Below are 17,220 nucleotides of genomic sequence, written 5' to 3'. Positions count from 1 at the left end.
GGGGTTTGATTGTTTGTATGGGGTTTGATTGTTTGTATGGCGTTTGATTGTTTGTAAGGGGTTTGATTGTTTGTATGTGGTTTGATTGTTTGTATGGCGTTTGATTGTTTGTATGGGGTTTGATTGTTTGTAAGGGGTTTGTTTGTTTGTATGGGGTTTGATTGTTTGTATGTGGTTTGATTGTTTGTATGGCGTTTGATTGTTTATATGGGGTTTGATTGTTTGTATGGGGTTTGTATGGGCTTTGATTGTTTGTATGGCGTTTGATTGTTTATATGGGGTTTGATTGTTTGTATGGGGTTTGTATGGGCTTTGATTGTTTGTATGGCGTTTGATTGTTTGTCTGGCGATTGATTGTTTGTATGGGGTTTGATTGTTTGTAAGGGGTTTGATTGTTTGTATGGGGTTTGATTGTTTGTAAGGGGTTTGTTTGTTTGTATGGGGTTTGACGTCCATGCAACAGCCAATGGCCTATGACGACGGACACACATTGACACGCGTGTGGTCATTATGTAAATATATATATTAAGTTTTATGTATAATGCGTTGTCTTCAAAATGTATGTAGGCATTATGTTAATAAGACCTTTGTCCTTAAGTTTCATCTGAAAAGGACTTAAACCTGAAATGCAGTAAAGGTGCTACAAACACCATGTTGAATTTCAATCGTATGTGAACACAACTGTCAGATATGCGGACTTCGTGATTTCTCTCCCAAAGACATGCACCTTCCTGTGTTTTGTATTAATTTGTGTTTAAGAATTAGGATCCCTGTCCCACTGCACATCAGTTATTCCGTTATAAAGTAACCTCCTCTTAACTTCTGTTTTGATACAACTATATGCCCGTTTTCGTTTAAATGGTTGAACCTGTCGGACCACAGTTGTTCGTTTATTAAATAAGGTCGGACCTAGTACATGTAATCTGATGCTGCTTTCAGGCGAGCCTTGACATGTCCTTGTAAGGTCTGCATAAACATTTGAAGGTCCACCAGGATTTATACCCAAAATTGTTACATTTGACAAACGGACAAAACGGTTGTTCCTCTTTAAACGAACAGCCCCAGCACATTTTGGCTATTACACTTCCGTTGACTAGATAGCCAAATGGGTTACAGCGAATCCCGATCTAGCTCTTGTAGATTATTTTTGTTTATTGCATCTTTATCATTTTACAGAAATGATTTATTAAAATTATAGTCATGCCGGCAAAAGAGTTTCTAATACTTGGTTACACGTTTTGACAGTGGTACAAAGATCCGTTACAATGCAATGTATAACAAATCGGAAATGAGGATTGTTGATATAGCTCGTTACAGTAATGTTTTGTTATTAATGGTTGATCGCATCCTCGAACTTCAAGGGGTTATGCCTACGAGAGAGCCTAGTTATTTGTCAGAACTTTTACCCAATCCCTTTGATTGTTTTTCGATCAATAACATACGTTTGAATGAAAAAAGGGGCTACGCTCTCACTTACCTTTTTTGCATCCCTGGAATATGTCATGACGAAAATTAAGGTTCTGCACGCACCACCTTGTGGATGACACAGACAGATAAATTTGTGTTTTGATGTACATTACGAAGCCTCTGTGATATTCAAAGGATAGGTATCAGATTAGCGATATGTAAGGGGTTTTTTCACTTCAATCCAGTCAATTAGCTTATATAACAGCGTGCCCTTTATTTGTAATGACATTTTCCAGCGGTGCAGAGATCGCAAGTGAGCGTTACTCCTGGAATGTCGATGACGAGTTAGTCAGTGTGCTACTCAGTCAAAATTCTGTGTTTAAATTGTCACAGATAATAGTCAATGTTTCATACATGTATTACACATAGTAAAGGTATGCGATGAAAGTCTACGTTAATAATATGATAAGATAAAACATTTGTTCTTGACATATGATGCGGTTTACAATACTATGTCCTAACTGGGGAAGACGCCATTTTGATGCTGAAAAAAACGCGCATATTTTCCCTTTTATCGAAAAGTCACAAATAAAACTCTGTTGATAATATGTCCATGGAAATAAAAAAAAAAAAATTTGGATAAATAGTTAAAAATTAGCCTCAATTATTTTCTTAATCTCGGGTTAATATCTGATAGACACATCCTCATGTTTTCACAGATAGGCCTAGGTAATACAAGATGTCATCCATTATAATCTAGCTTCCCTCATGCCTTGTAATACGAATTACCTGAACAGATTTATTCACTATAGAATATGTACACGTATGTTCTAACTTACTATTATGATGTATCAATCATATTAACATCAGTTATAAAGATTGAGCAATAAATTAACAATACTGCAATTGTTTCTAGGCAGATTAATTATAACGCTCAACCGTTATAAAACGTTTAATCTCACTGCCAGAATTGATGTGCATCTTTTTATTGAACTCTGGAACCATGTGCATGACATAAAGAGTGCTGAACAATTGATATTTTGTTTCTCCTGTGATATTCTTCAGGTGACAGCTGACATAATATACTTTTCGAGTAAATATATCAAAGAGTGTCTCTATATAGGTGATGTTTTGTAACGTTTCATTTGAGTTATTGGTATGTAAGTGAAATACCTTAACGGAAAATGAATGTGGTATTTAAAATATTGTTTTTTTTAGCTCACCTGTTCCGAAGGACCTTGGTTAGCTTATGCCATACCTCAGCGTCCGTTCTTCAACTTTTCCTTTAAAACGCTACTAGTCCTGAACGGCCATGTAGATTTAGACTAAATTTGGTCAGGAGTATCCTTAGGCCAAGGGGACTCAATTTGTATAAACGGTGGGTGTGGCCCCCCTTGGCGGGGCCCAATAGGGGAAATAGAGGTAAAACCTTTAAAATCCTTCTACCGTAGGGATTAAGGGATTTTATCCTAATTTAGACTGGAACAGCCTTGGGCCAAGGGGACTCAACTTTGTATAAATGGTGGGTCTGGTCCCCTGGGGACTGAGGGGCTGACCCCAATAGGGGAAAATTAGCAAATTCTTTAAAATCCTTCTTCTTCTGTAGGAATAAAAGGATTTGTTGCATATTTGGTCTGAAGCATCCTTGGATGAAGGGGAACCAGTTTTGTATAAACCGTGGGTCTGGCCCCAAAGGGGTCTGAAGGGTGTGGCCCGATAGGGGAAACATAGCAAATTCTTTAAAATCCTTATATTTCTGTAGGAATGTAAGAATTTGTACCATATTTGGTATGAAGCATCCTTGGGTGAAGGTGAACCAAATTTGTATAAACCGTTGGTCTGTCCCACCAGGGGCCTGAGTGGCGGGGCCCAATAAGGGAAACATCAAATTATTCTTTTAAATTCTTCTTCTTTTGTAGGAATGAAAGGATTTGGTCCATATTTGGTGTGAAGCATCCTTGGGTAAAGGGGAACCAATTTTGTATAAACAGTGGGTGGGGGCTAATGAGCGGGGTCCAATACGGGAAACATAGCAAATTCTTTAATATCCTACTTCTTCTGTAGGAATGAAAGGATTTGTTCCATATTTGGTCAGAAGTATCCTTGGGTGAAGGTGAACAAATAATGTATAAATAATGGGTCTGGGCCCCCTGGGGGCTGAGGGACAGGGCCCTAAAGGGGAAATATAGCAAATTCTTTAAAATCCTTCTTTTTCTGTAGGGTTTAAAGGATTTGTTCCATATTTGGTCTGAAGCATCCTTGGGTGAAGAGGAACCAATTTTTTATAAACCGTGGGTCTGGCCCGCCAGGGGCCTGAGAGGCGAGGCCCTATAGGGGAAATATAGCAAATTCTTTAAAATCCTTCTTATTCTGTAGGAATGAAAGGATTTGGTCCATATTTGGTGTGGAGCATCCTTGGGTGCAGGGGAACACATTTTGTATAAACAGTGGGTGTGCCCCCCAGGTACCTGAGGGGTGGGGCCCAATAGGGGAAATAAAGGTAAAACCTTTATAATCTTTCTTCTTACATAGGGATTAAGGGATTTTATCATACTTTAGTCTAGAGCATCCTTAGGCCAAGGGGACTCAATTTTGTATAAGCATTGGGCGTGGTCTCCCAGGGGGCAGAAGGACGGGGCCCAATAAGAGAAATAGAGATAAAACCTTCTTCGACCATCGGGATTAAGGGATTTTATCCTTATTTAGTCTGGAGCATCCTTGGGCCAAGGCCCAAGGGGTTTCAATTTTGTATAATTGGTGGTTATGACCCTCCTAGGGGCATAGGGGCGGGTCTCTGTTTGAAGTTTGTTCTTGCTATAACTCAAGTACTGGATGGATCTTTCTGAAATGTTATATGTACTTGCAGCACCTACCACTGAGTTCTATATCTTTACTACATACCAATCATTTTAAACATATTCAGGTGAGCGATACAGGCCCTCTGGGCCTCTTGTTTAAGTTAAGTATTTGACATGTGCAATTTAATCATACACAAAATATTTAATTGCTTACGCTATTTAATATGATGGTTTTTTAGTGATCTACATATTGTCCAAGGTATGAAAGGACACGATAGGTACCACATGTGGCAAAGGAGATTCTTACTCATTCGGAACACTTAGTCCCTTATCGGTTTTTTGAAGGATGATTTCATGATGTTTTTCCTTTTGTATTGGTGTCTCCTCATTTGCTGTTCGTATCGATTTTGTCTTCCTGAGCTAGGAATTATATAATGTAACATCATATTAACAATTGTATGAACAATGAACAGTTCCTTTTTGTATTTAGAATGGTATAAACGAAACAAAAAAATGTCATAAAATAATTACTAGATATACAAAATTACTTTGTAGATGCAAAGATGCCAAACAAAGTAAACTGCACCTTATTGCAGGTTTATCCACTGAGGTCAAGAGAATGAAAATCAAAAGTCTTAAGATGTTCCAAAATATGTAGAAATCCAACTTTAAAGCCTGCCGATTTTACCATTACGCTGCTGCGCGATGCTTTCGATCTACAAAAGGATCAAACTAGTCTATTTGTAACATCCACAATGGTTGCAAATTTGATTTCGTCACCTTATATTCCAGAGCTGCAGACGACATAAGAGTGTGTGTTACCCCCTGGAATTTCGAAGATTGGTTATGGAAAGCAGTTACTAAAATTAAAACTGCAAACGTAACAAAGAAAAGAAAAATGGTGCTTTAAGAAGTCAGACAGTAAAGCTATAAGTAGGAAAGTAGAAAAAATGCGGATGGAAAGTCCAGTACCTGGATTTCCTTGGAAACAGAGCAGATGGAGATAATGACTTATTGGCGGAAAAAATATGTTTGTCACTAATGTGAACGACTGTTATATGTTCTGTCTTGTAGTACTAGATTGATACTAGATTGATCACCGTACAGATGGAGTGGTGATTAGACTTTACCGTAAGAGAAGGAAAAGGGATCGGGAGCTCACAAATAGGGGGAAACCATTAAGCTTGCTTACTGTTCGCATTGTGAAACAGAATACAAGAAAAATGACGAAATCCAATCTGGAAATTATTGGTGAATGTGGGGGAAGTATGTTTTCCCCTTGGACAATATATATACCTCTACGGACAGATAAAAAATATAATATTTTCACACATATTTATCATTTACAATTCGGATTCAATTTCACGATGTGAACTATTAATTTCCGAAACTTTTATTATTATTACACTATTATCGATTAGTATTTAAGTATCAAACGTACATCTACATTTTCAAGAAGTAAAAACCGCTACAATTATCTGAACTTTACATAGCATGTGCTATTAAATATCAATAAAATCGTACAGTGTGTATTTCCATAAGGTTATTATTCATCAGGTATGCATATTGTAGTGTCAAACCCAACACTGCAGTTATAAAACGCTCATTTGTTCGTGTAATATTTTTACTGCAGACATATCGGGCGACAAAGGGATAAATATTTCAATGAAAGGTATTTATCTTTTGTTTGATTTAGATCTTATGTGTTTACGTTAACGTATATGTCACAACGTACCGCAATGAGTAGGGGGAAATCCTTCAGTATGATGCATGTCAGTAACAGCGCGCCGAGGTGTGAATAACTAATGTCATTGTTTGTTCACCCTATACTCTCTGACCCTGTTTTGTATTACCTGTAACTCGTCGTTCATTTGTATTACGTATCTTAATCCATTTTATCATCAGCGAAAACAATAATGTCACAACAAAGCAGTCCATCTTAAACTGTGGATACATTTCAGTGTAAAGTAAATCAGGGGGAAATTTGTACCATCATTTCAGGTCAGTTCATCTTGACATTTGTCACGTTTCCTTGTGATGTTTATTAGGGGGAGTCATACTATCATTTTAGGTCAGTACATCTTTACGTTTGTTACATTTCAAAATAACGAATTTCAGTAGAAAATCGTATGATAATAACAAGTTCATCTTTATTTCTTACAATGCAATATATAGCACAAATCTATAGCAATCAATTCATTTTTATGCTCAAACTGAAGTCTATCACTTTATCATTTCTAACACTAGGTTAGTTTACCTTTTGCGTTTAGACCGGTTTGGCAAAAGTTTATCAGGGCGGGTAAAATCATATCTCATATAGTAGGTAACTGTATCTGAGTTTGTGTGTGTCATTTCTAAATAAAATTTATAAAAAAAACTATAATTCGAACACAAAATAGATAAAACTAGGTCACAAAAATGAAAAAAAAAACGATTGTCATGGAGACGTCCTCACATCGAGAACTTGGAAGTGACAACACAACCTCATGAGCATAGTAAAAAAACATCGACCTCCATATCACACACAAAAAAAACAGATTTTTTTCCCTGCCGCCTTTGTGAAAAACAAATGCGTTACCACTGCGCCACCCGACCACCCGAAACAAAAGTAAAAATAGTAGAAGTTGATTCAAATAAGACAGGGATATGGACCCAGCAGACAGCGATATATAACAATGTAATCACTACCCGATCTCCTAGAAAGTAGAAACTATAGAAACAAAGACAGAAACATGTGCTCCGGGGAAAAGTAAGTCTTTCCTTCACCACAGGGGGCATCCCAATTACCTCTCCTGACAAACATATGATTGTGTATATTGTAATCAGCTGTATTTAACATCACGAAAATGATGACAGACACGGAAAATCAATTTATAATGACTATCATAAACTTTTCTCGGTGTATATTGGACTGAATAATCACTAGAAATATAATATCCCAGTGAAGGAAAATGATGTTTCCTTTTTTAAATTATGTTATGTCAGATTAACAGATTAAGGCCATTTACAGACAGTGCCGTTTCTGTGATGTGGAAACCGGCGTACCCGAAGTACACACCGCCTACCTGAGGTCAGGAAATAGCACCTTTCTCATATAAGGCCGCCAAAAGAAATACGACAAAGGAAGCGCATACGTAAAAAAAACTTCATGTCGATGCATAGAGCCAAACAAAGTCAACATGTGATTTCTGCATCATATGGTCGTTTATTTCATTAAGAACTTATTAGTGATACAAAGGTCCAAAGAATTAAAATCAATGACTAAAAAGTTCCAAAACGTGTAGAAATTTAGGGTAACTTGCCTATAAAACCCTTATTAATGTTAATCATATTAACTCACACAGTTGGAAACACTCATTGCGTAATTAAGAGGACATCACGAGGCAATTATTCAGAGAAAAAACCGGCGAAAACTACACCATTATATTGTCATCATTGTGATGTATGTGTCAATAATACCCACACATAGACTTTATATCTGTTATCCATCAGATTGTTTCCTTAAAATGCTAATCAATTCCATGAAACTAAAACAGATTTGTATTCTCCACAAACACTTTTCCTTCTTTTTTTTTACAATTACATAATGAAGTTGAATCAATGAATCATTCATTCTGATCTACATATTCAGCAGTTTGGAACTTCACTGAAATGGCGTATGTAAATGTATGGACAATCGCATTTGATTGATGAGGTATGAAGGCGTGTGGGATTATATAAAGCGCTCCTCACAGGTAAGTGTTGTCAGTCACCTGTCGAGCGACACACCAGGTATGTTGATACATTCTGTAACTTTGTTGTCAATTTTAATGTTTTAGATGTTGTTGAAATTATTAATACTATTCATTATTTAAATATTGTATTTTTTTTATTTTTTTTGAGAACAACTTGTTTTTATACAACTTATACTTCGTCAGTTTTTTAAAATTATTTTTATCAATTGAACCATAAAAACATATCAGTTCGAATTCATATACTTAGAATTTCTTCTCTTTTTTTCTTCTAATATATGTTTATTATATTTTTCTTATATTTCTATACATTTATATAATCTTATTTCATCAAATATAACGACTATTGGTGCATATAATTTAAGCGTATACTCGACTCCTCTTCTGATTTTCATAAAGTTTCATTCGTATCAGTCTGAAGTATTCACACATTTCAGAAATAAAATGAGTTTTTTCGATTTTATGGCAATTTTTGTACAGACTATTATTCGTATTATTTCATTTTGCCATGTATGATTTCTTTTATGATATTTCATACTAGTGTTGTCAAGTTATTTTATATAGAAGTTGAATTTACTTTTTCTTCGGTCAAGTTTCCAATGACTTTGAACGTGTTTTTGAGCTGTGATAACTAGGTTAATTGTACTATTGGTTTATTTGGATTGGAAAGACTCGGGAATGCTAATTCAAGCACATTGAAGAATTTATATCCATTTGTGAATGAAAATCATCACGAACAAGATATTCTAAAAAAAAAACCATTGCTAGATAAGAGTAGCATAATGTACCACTCCTTTGTGATTGATTTGTGTGTTTCGGCTGTCATTGAAGGGTTGGATGGAGTAACCATCAATCAGATATAAATAATGGATTGTGTTAAACATGAGTAAACACTTCCAACGACTGGTCTTGCTAGGAGATTTAATTAAGTATGAAGGAAATTGTACAAAGCGAACGATGCCATAGAGTATAACGGGATGCTACCTAGAGTGATATGGTCTGGGTATTGTTTTTACAGATCATGTTTAGTTATACAGAGATATTAATATTTTTGATGACTGTTAAACGAATAGGAAAACGCCTGTGGTATGATTAAACAAATCCGTCTTGGCAAAGTTGATATATTTCCAGATTATGTAGTTAATGAAGAAAAAGGAAATACTTGGCCTTTATAAAAAAAATACTATACTAATGAAAACTCTTCATTGTCTGTATATTTTGCTCTTCCAACTAGTGAGATCTATATTTATACAGTAAAAATAGTTTTTTTTGCGGTTTGAAAATTTTTGCGTTTATGCGTAAATTAGCGCTTTAACGCTAACGCCCTCGAAGCAGCCATGGTCATATCAGGGTGGAGAGTCATAACGCGAACATTTCTGCACGCAAGAATTTTCATTTTTACAGTACACGATATTGACGTGTATTCTTGATACTAACAGGACAACACAAGATGGCGTATAAACAACTGATCTTCCTGTTGGTTGTTATGGTGATGTACGCCGCCCTAGGCGAGGCAGACTACCCACGTTATGGTTACTACGACTACGACTATGGATTTCCTCGATCATTCAGAGCAATGCGCCAACGATACATGATGAGAGAATTTTACGACGATTTATTCGATGACTGAATACTGTAAGTATACATTTAAGATAGCACAACAACTGATGTACAGACGAATGCTGTATATACACATTATTTTTTTATTATTTTTATTATGAAATAATGATAAAAATGAAATCATCAATGTTGTATTATCGTGTTTTCGGGATAATTATTCCTATTCGAAATATAAAGAAACTATGTGAAAAAACAAAGTGTTTTGTTTAAATACTGCACATTGCTAGACAAAAGGAAGGACACATTTTTGTGACCGCAAATCAAATGACTTATTCCCCGAGAATATTAATTGTAAGACGACCGATAACATACTTATTCGCATTAACATTTCATCCGCGTTCGATTTTCCTGATGCCTTCATACGATAATAATTATCTCGCAAATTTAACGAATTTACAGTAGGTCAGCTACTTCTAGCAAAATTTCCAGACATATCATGAGATTGTATCTGAAAAGTCAGCTATTGTTTATTTGAAGGAAAAATGTAAACACTTTCACATGCAGACTAATTAGTTCGAATGAATGTCTTAAAAACGTGAAATGCTTTAAACTTTATATTTCTTTTATGGGGCGACAAAAACACACTTTTATCTCCCGCTCAACATTCGTTAGCAGAGGATAAGCAGCCGGTTCTGACCGTCCATGTACAATCTTTCACAGAGCATATCCTTTTAAAAGGTCTCAAATGTGATATTTTAACTTTCGACTTGAGAAATACAAAATGTTAATAGAAAAGGTACCGAAACATGAATATTTGCGTACCTTGCCTGAGTACCACCCGTATATATTTAAAAAAATAGTGACAGATTGTATCTCTTATTTCACTCACGATCCAAGCGCACTGTGTAGGGGTACAAACGGTGCAAAATTTGTACGTGATGTTTCATAATTGTTTGCCTGGATCACATCCCAAAAACTGCAAAGAAAAGTGACACATTGCAAATTACATATCACTTATGCTTGTAAACAATAACATAATTGTTCTCATTTCAACATGGGAGATCTAGAGCAGAGGATATTGACGGCTACATTTTGTTCTCTTTACAGATACGTTCAGCTGTGGTCGTTGGCTCTTTTACATGTGCCTTGCTTATATTTGTGTTCTCTTTTAATCCTCGTTAAGGTCGCTATTGGAAATAAATGATTATGTAATTGTTCTTGTAATGGTATTTTTTGTCGTACTTAAAAGGACTGGTTGAAAAAAGCCCGTTCTTTTATGGATGTAACACAAATTATGAATGTGCCACATGTCGTGTAGGCACATGTCGTGTAGGAAGTCCAAAACACCTGGTTTCATCACAAGATGGCTTCCAGGCTTCAAAGAGACAGCAACATTGTCAGAGGTAAAAAATAAAATGAAAGAGCATCAGCCCCACTTACAAAACGAAAAAGACAAACCAGGTGAAAACTGGAGGGAATAGAGTTTCCTGTTCCTTATGTAGCACCTGTTGTCACAAGTTTGCTTGGTAACATTACACTTCTCGTTCTTGTTTAGAGCCGCAAAACTAACGTATCACAATCTCTCGTACCGATTTCTTGATCTGTAGCCGTCACAATCATAACAATATCACGTACTTTTAATTCTCCACTCAGTACTTGAATAGACTGTGTGATGCACACGAATGCTTTCGAGGTAAGGGCGAGGGCGTAAAACAAACCAAGTAAGCCGATATAACCAACAATACCAAAAACGACGCAGAATATAAAAAAAAAAAAACACCTTCAAAATGCATTAACTTTTAGCCAATGATTTATTATTTTACGCAGCCTGCTCTGTTTCAGATACTATATACTATAGAGTTACCTCCCGTTGATTGATCAGCATGGTGTTATACACGAGTTTTATATGAATTTGTTTCATGCCCGTTCATTAGGTTAATATGTAAGACCACACTTGTGTTTTTCTTATCGCACAATAAATGAGTGCTTTCTGATTCGTTAGAAAAATACAAGTGTGTGGTCTTCCTTTATCACATACCTCCTGTATTTTGTAGAGATCAATATAAAGATTTTATAAACTTTGATATTTTTTGCAAATACCGGGAACTTTTCAGTTCGCCATTACCAGGGGATTCCCATAAAAAGTAGTTCCGGCTAGTATGGTGATACAAACCGACAGAAAACGTCAACAGAAAATTGTTGTATTACTTGTATTCATTGTAAGATTACATAGGTATGTGATAATATGTTTTAAGTAATACTACATGCAAAAGCTATTACAAACTTGAAACCGCATACATAAAACTCTGCCGTTTATATTGAAAATAAAAGATTCTGTGGTATTTGTTTACCTGTAGTTATCGGAACCAGTCGTTTTCGTATAGCTGTTAGGAAGCTGTGTTAATATTTGCCATCATAAAGTATCCGCCTTCAAGACGAAGAATATTCAACTGCAGGAAATATTTCTTAGTATACAGTATATTGTTATGAACAATTGCTATGGGGAAAATATAAATGAAGAAACGTAAACATCCAATCTTTAACCCACAAAGTAAGCTATGAACATAACGTTGACACGAATAGAGAAGAACACACGGGGAGACACCAAAACAAATGGAAAGGCAACATAGAAAAAGATCGATAAACACCACATTCGCCACACGTCATGATATATTCCGTCAAACCCAGGAAAGTGTGTAGGTCAACAACGATCTAAAAGTAAGTGAACTACCAGTTCAGTAACTGTTTTACTATGTTAGTGACATAAACAATGAACCAGCATAGATAACAACGATCTAAGGTAAGTGAACTACCAGTTCAGTAACTGTTTTACTATGTTAGTGACATAAACAATGAACCGGCATAGATATCAACGATCTAAGAGTAAGTGAACTACCAGTCTAATAACTATTTTACTATGTTAGTGACATAGACAATGAATCAACATAGATAACAACGATCTAAGAGTAAGTGAACTACAAGTTCAGTAATTATTTTACTATGTTAGTGACATAAGCAATGAACCGGCATAGATAACAACGATCGAAGAGTAGGTGAATTACCATATTTCAGTAACGTTTTTACTATGTAAGTGGCATAAACAATGAATCAACATAGATATCAGGTGACTTTCATGACATTAAGGCTTTAGCGTTTATGATGGGCGATTAATGTAGGTGATTCGACAAAAAATCTTCATAGACTTATATATTTTATTTTCATGCATTCTGACTTCTTTATTTGATGCATGTGTTTATGAAGTGACAGAATGCTTTGAAAAGCCAGTTTTCTTTCGCTATTTTGTCGATGTTTATATGTAGGTATCATTAATTACTTGCATTTTCACAAACGTTCAAAAATGATAAAAAAATATATATTATATTTTCTCTCTTTTTTTGACATGGAAATGTACTGAAATAGATATTTGTCTGTATTTGCATAACCAATGGTTAAAATATGTGCATGTGGTCTTTTTGTTTTTCGCAACTTCAAACATGTAAATGCATCTGTTTATTTGAAAAGCCTATGATTGACCCTGCTAGCTACCGGTAATCGCCGTTCTGCTACGCACATGAACTTAGTATGACATTCGTTTTCAGCTGAATCAGTTCTTTAATAAGTAATCTTAATATTGTGTTGAATTTTATCTTTGAATTATTACTTGTTATAAATTAAACATGCATCTTTGATAAGTTATATATAAGTATTGAAGTGCATATTAATACAGATGCAGTTTTGGTCATAATTTTCTTTCACTTTTGAAATAATCTAAGATAAAAAGATTTCCTTAAGCCGATAAGGTTTCCACATCAAGTTATTCAAAGTATTTTTTTAAACCAATTCCGGAAAAGACAATACCATTTCAGGTTCAGTCCCCTTTAAAAGATAGTTAGAACGACATCGTATATATTCACCCAATGACAGGTCATATTCAAAGACCCCAATTAAACATCAGTAATAAGATATGTAATTTGGATAGATTGAATGTTTGTTATTAACAAGATACTGAACGAAAAAGCTTATTCGTCTGCTGGATAACCGAACTACTCGGTAGTAAGGCGGACGTAGAACCACCAACCCACCCAAACAAACAAACAAACAAAATGAGCTTTGTCTGTAATATGGCAATAGGGCCGATGCCTTAATAAGACTAATTTACCCACATTATGACAGGCCAATCACTCTCGTAACCAAACTGACCACAGCGAGATGATGCATTGTCTAAGTGTTTTTCAAACCTGGGTCCTGTAGGGCTCAATATCTCTTTTACAATATGTTGAGAAACATACCGGCCTCAAATTAAGATGGTTGTACCCCGTCAAAGCCAAAGAATTGTTACGAAATATCCCGTTAACGTATTTTAACAGTAAATAAAATAAAGTGAAACCAACGGCTGTGTGATCAGATGAATGACAGAACTTTACGTTACATGTCTTTTTGTAGATGTAGTGTTTTCTATATCCCAATATTCAGGACTGGAAATTAAAAATGCACAGGTACTTTTTTAAATGTGTATTTTACCGGGATTTTCTTTATACAGAGTAGTAATTTCAACATAATAGTAATCTCTTGACAATATTAATTTCTATAATAGTAATTTCAATATAATCATTATTTCTACATAATTGTTATTCCAACATAAAAGTTATTTCTACAAATGATAATTTCTACATAGAAATGATTTCTACATAATGATCTTTACGTAATGGTAATTTTACGTCACAATTATTTCTACATAAAGGTAGCATCTAGGTATAAAGTTTACATCTTGTTAAGCTCATTTATAATACCTTTATATGCTATGGAATGACTGATATATAATAATCTAAAGGTCAGTTATCAAAGTCACACGACTCTCGGGTTTACATTTACACATTACTGAAATACGTTAACAAAACATTTTGTAATGTGTTTTTTCTTGTGGTTCAACTAGCTTCAACCATCACGCATTAAAGTCCTTTCGCAATTTAACAGCTAACGAAAGAGAAATGTAACTCACCTCTCAATATTAATTGAAGCTTACCAGTGCACCTCTAAAAACAATTTGAAATCCATATAATGAAGGCGTTTTACGCATTTCCCTTCTGTTTCATCAGTAGTTTAGATAGGTTCCGATTTCTAACCTCTTGACCTCAATCATCATTGATGAATCATTGAATGACGAAACAGTTGTATGGCGAAGAGTAATTCATATTTTGGCAAGTTGGATCAATTACAAAATTTTACACATTCAATCGAGTGTGTCCTACAGTCATCTCTCCGCATGACCTAGGTTGATAAATGAACCTTGATATTTGTTTCTATCAAGAGTGACATTTTTTTAAAACTTGAATTACTTATCTTTATATCGTTAATTAATATGTTAATTTTGACTAACTTTCTTACGTTACATTTACAATTGCAACCATCCTATCCTGCAAATCTTTATGAAAATGAATAACTGCCAAACTATAATAAAATTGTTCGACAACAACATATAACGTTGTACTACTTATGGTATTCGGATCCAGTTACACTTCCTGCTACACCTATGTAGGATATGACCTATCCTATAAAATGCAAGACAGACTCTCCTGAAATGATGCTATGGTAATATGATACAATGTCTGTGTCATGAATTTTACCTGCTTAACAATTACGTTGAGCACCGTTAGCAACCTTATGCATTTTTGATCGTACCTGTTATTGATATACTAGTCGGTTTGACAAAAAGTTACGAAGACAAGGATTTCCGGCTGGTAGGCTTCATTCTACTGTTTTCCAGCTATGGGATTTCATATTCAGCTTCAATTATATACATCAAGGTCAGAAAAGCCGTCATTACAAACCGCTGGGACGCTGGTACGAGGCCTCCTTGGGGCAGTTACTGAACTAACCATACACAAATCCACCTTTATATTCTTATTGGTTTTCACTCTAATCATTATGTTATGTAAATTGGCGAACATTATAAGTAAATGATTATCATCACCGGGTCGATACATTGCTTTCGATTAGAACGGGATAAAGACGTTGCTTGATATGAATACTACCGATAACTTAATGAATAGAAAATGTATGAATAGTACAACGGGTTATCTTTTATGAAATAAAAGGATATAAATTTTCGATGAAAACTTATAATACATTTGTGTTTGTAAAGAATTATATTCTTTTGTAATGATCAAGGCTGTCGGCCGGGTTACAACATAACAGCACTATACATTTTAAACGTGTATTGTAATTTGAGAGCAATCGGGTGCATATGATTACAAGACATCCTATGTATTATAATTTTCGTAATGATGTTCAACGATGACTCATTTGAAATTTGTTATGAGGTTATACCTCTAGTTAACTCATGTCGTATCATTGCTTCCGTGAGAAAGGCTTAGCTATTTGCGCGATTTCAGTGGACCTGAAGGACGATTATCGTCATCTCCGTCGAGAGTCCGGCAAGAAAGTACATTCGTTACACAGAAACATACATATAGTACCACCTATGATATACCACTCAGCAACAGTACAACACCACAAATCCAAATCCTCCATATAGACCCAAAGTCCTGGGCCCGTATTCATGAAACCATTCTCATGCTCAATCCAAGATTCTGTGCTGAAGACAGATTCTTGAACCCATGATATACATTTTTTTAAAAGACGTTTTTTCAATAACTTTGAAGAAATTTGGAGAAACTTAAAGCCGAATGCTATTTTCAATGTTTAAACTTGATTTTTGACAGTGTACGTGATTTAAGCGAAGTAAGTCAACTTGAGCACAACATCCATGCTTGAGCATGAGAACAGTTTCATGAATACGGGCCCAGGCCGCTCATCCGGCATCATGACTTTTTCCTTTGTAACCAACGCTGCTCCGAGTGTCTGGGAGTCAAATTACTTCAGGGCGGCAAAGAGAATCCCGGTAAAATACACATTTTACAAAGTACCTGTGCATTTTTAATTTCAAGTCCTGAAAAGTATAATAAGTTGACAAAGGTATATACTGTAAGATAAATTGGCACCCTATTGGGATTTAGAAAAATACCTCCTACAATACGTTATTCTGGATGAACCTTTTAGTACACATATCCTAATTATCAAAACTAAGAAAACATTGTGGTCAATCTACGGTTGTTTATCTTACCGGTCACTTTTAATCAGCGTTCCTTGGCAATCTGACCTTACTGATCATCTAAGTTGTACTTTCTTCGATCATCAATTGTTTCCATAGGTAAATGTCCAAGGTCGATACCCTATCAATTTCTTATATACGTTACATTTTGTTGCAGTTGTTCTATTCTAAACGTCATATCTTAAAGCAGCACCACATCACCTGCAAAGAATATTGCTTTTGGCATAAAAACACAATTGTATTTTTAAAAAACCCATATATAATGCCATTGAAGTATTTCTACTGTATTCCAATGTAGCTTAGAATTTCCCCTGTGGCTGGTGCTGCTTTCCTGTGCAAGTTAAGGGGAAGAACAGACCTGCTGTATTCCAATTGTATGATCATATGACGCTACTAACGTGGGTCCTTCTGCAGAATCGGGGATTAAATTCTGTGTGGTTCAGTTATGGAAAGTTAGAGAGACCTCACTGATCTGCTGCTCTATTGCTACATTTGGGACCACCATCTAATCTTTTAAAGTCTACCTATTCGTCATTGTTGTGGTGTCTTCGTTGGCACCTTTACCTAACTAGATGTCAAGTTAATAGGAACGTTGGAGTGTTACAATAATGTG

At 35.3% G+C, this 17,220-nt stretch overlaps 1 long non-coding RNA gene across 1 annotated transcript; it reads left to right on the top strand.

Annotated features, from left to right (window-relative positions):
* The first annotated feature begins 9,426 nt into the window (after nt 1–9,426).
* LOC110446019 lies at nt 9,427–10,717 on the top strand. Its single transcript, XR_002462422.1, has 2 exons — nt 9,427–9,571; nt 10,604–10,717. It is a non-coding gene; the product is annotated as an uncharacterized LOC110446019 (long non-coding RNA).
* Nucleotides 10,718–17,220: the final 6,503 nt, after the last annotated feature.

This window comes from Mizuhopecten yessoensis, unplaced genomic scaffold, assembly GCF_002113885.1.
Source record: "Mizuhopecten yessoensis strain PY_sf001 unplaced genomic scaffold, ASM211388v2 scaffold283, whole genome shotgun sequence".
In the NCBI taxonomy this organism is placed as follows: Eukaryota; Metazoa; Mollusca; class Bivalvia; order Pectinida; family Pectinidae; genus Mizuhopecten; species Mizuhopecten yessoensis.
Note: the sequence above shows the minus strand (reverse complement) of the source record. Positions and strands in the feature narration are given on the sequence as shown.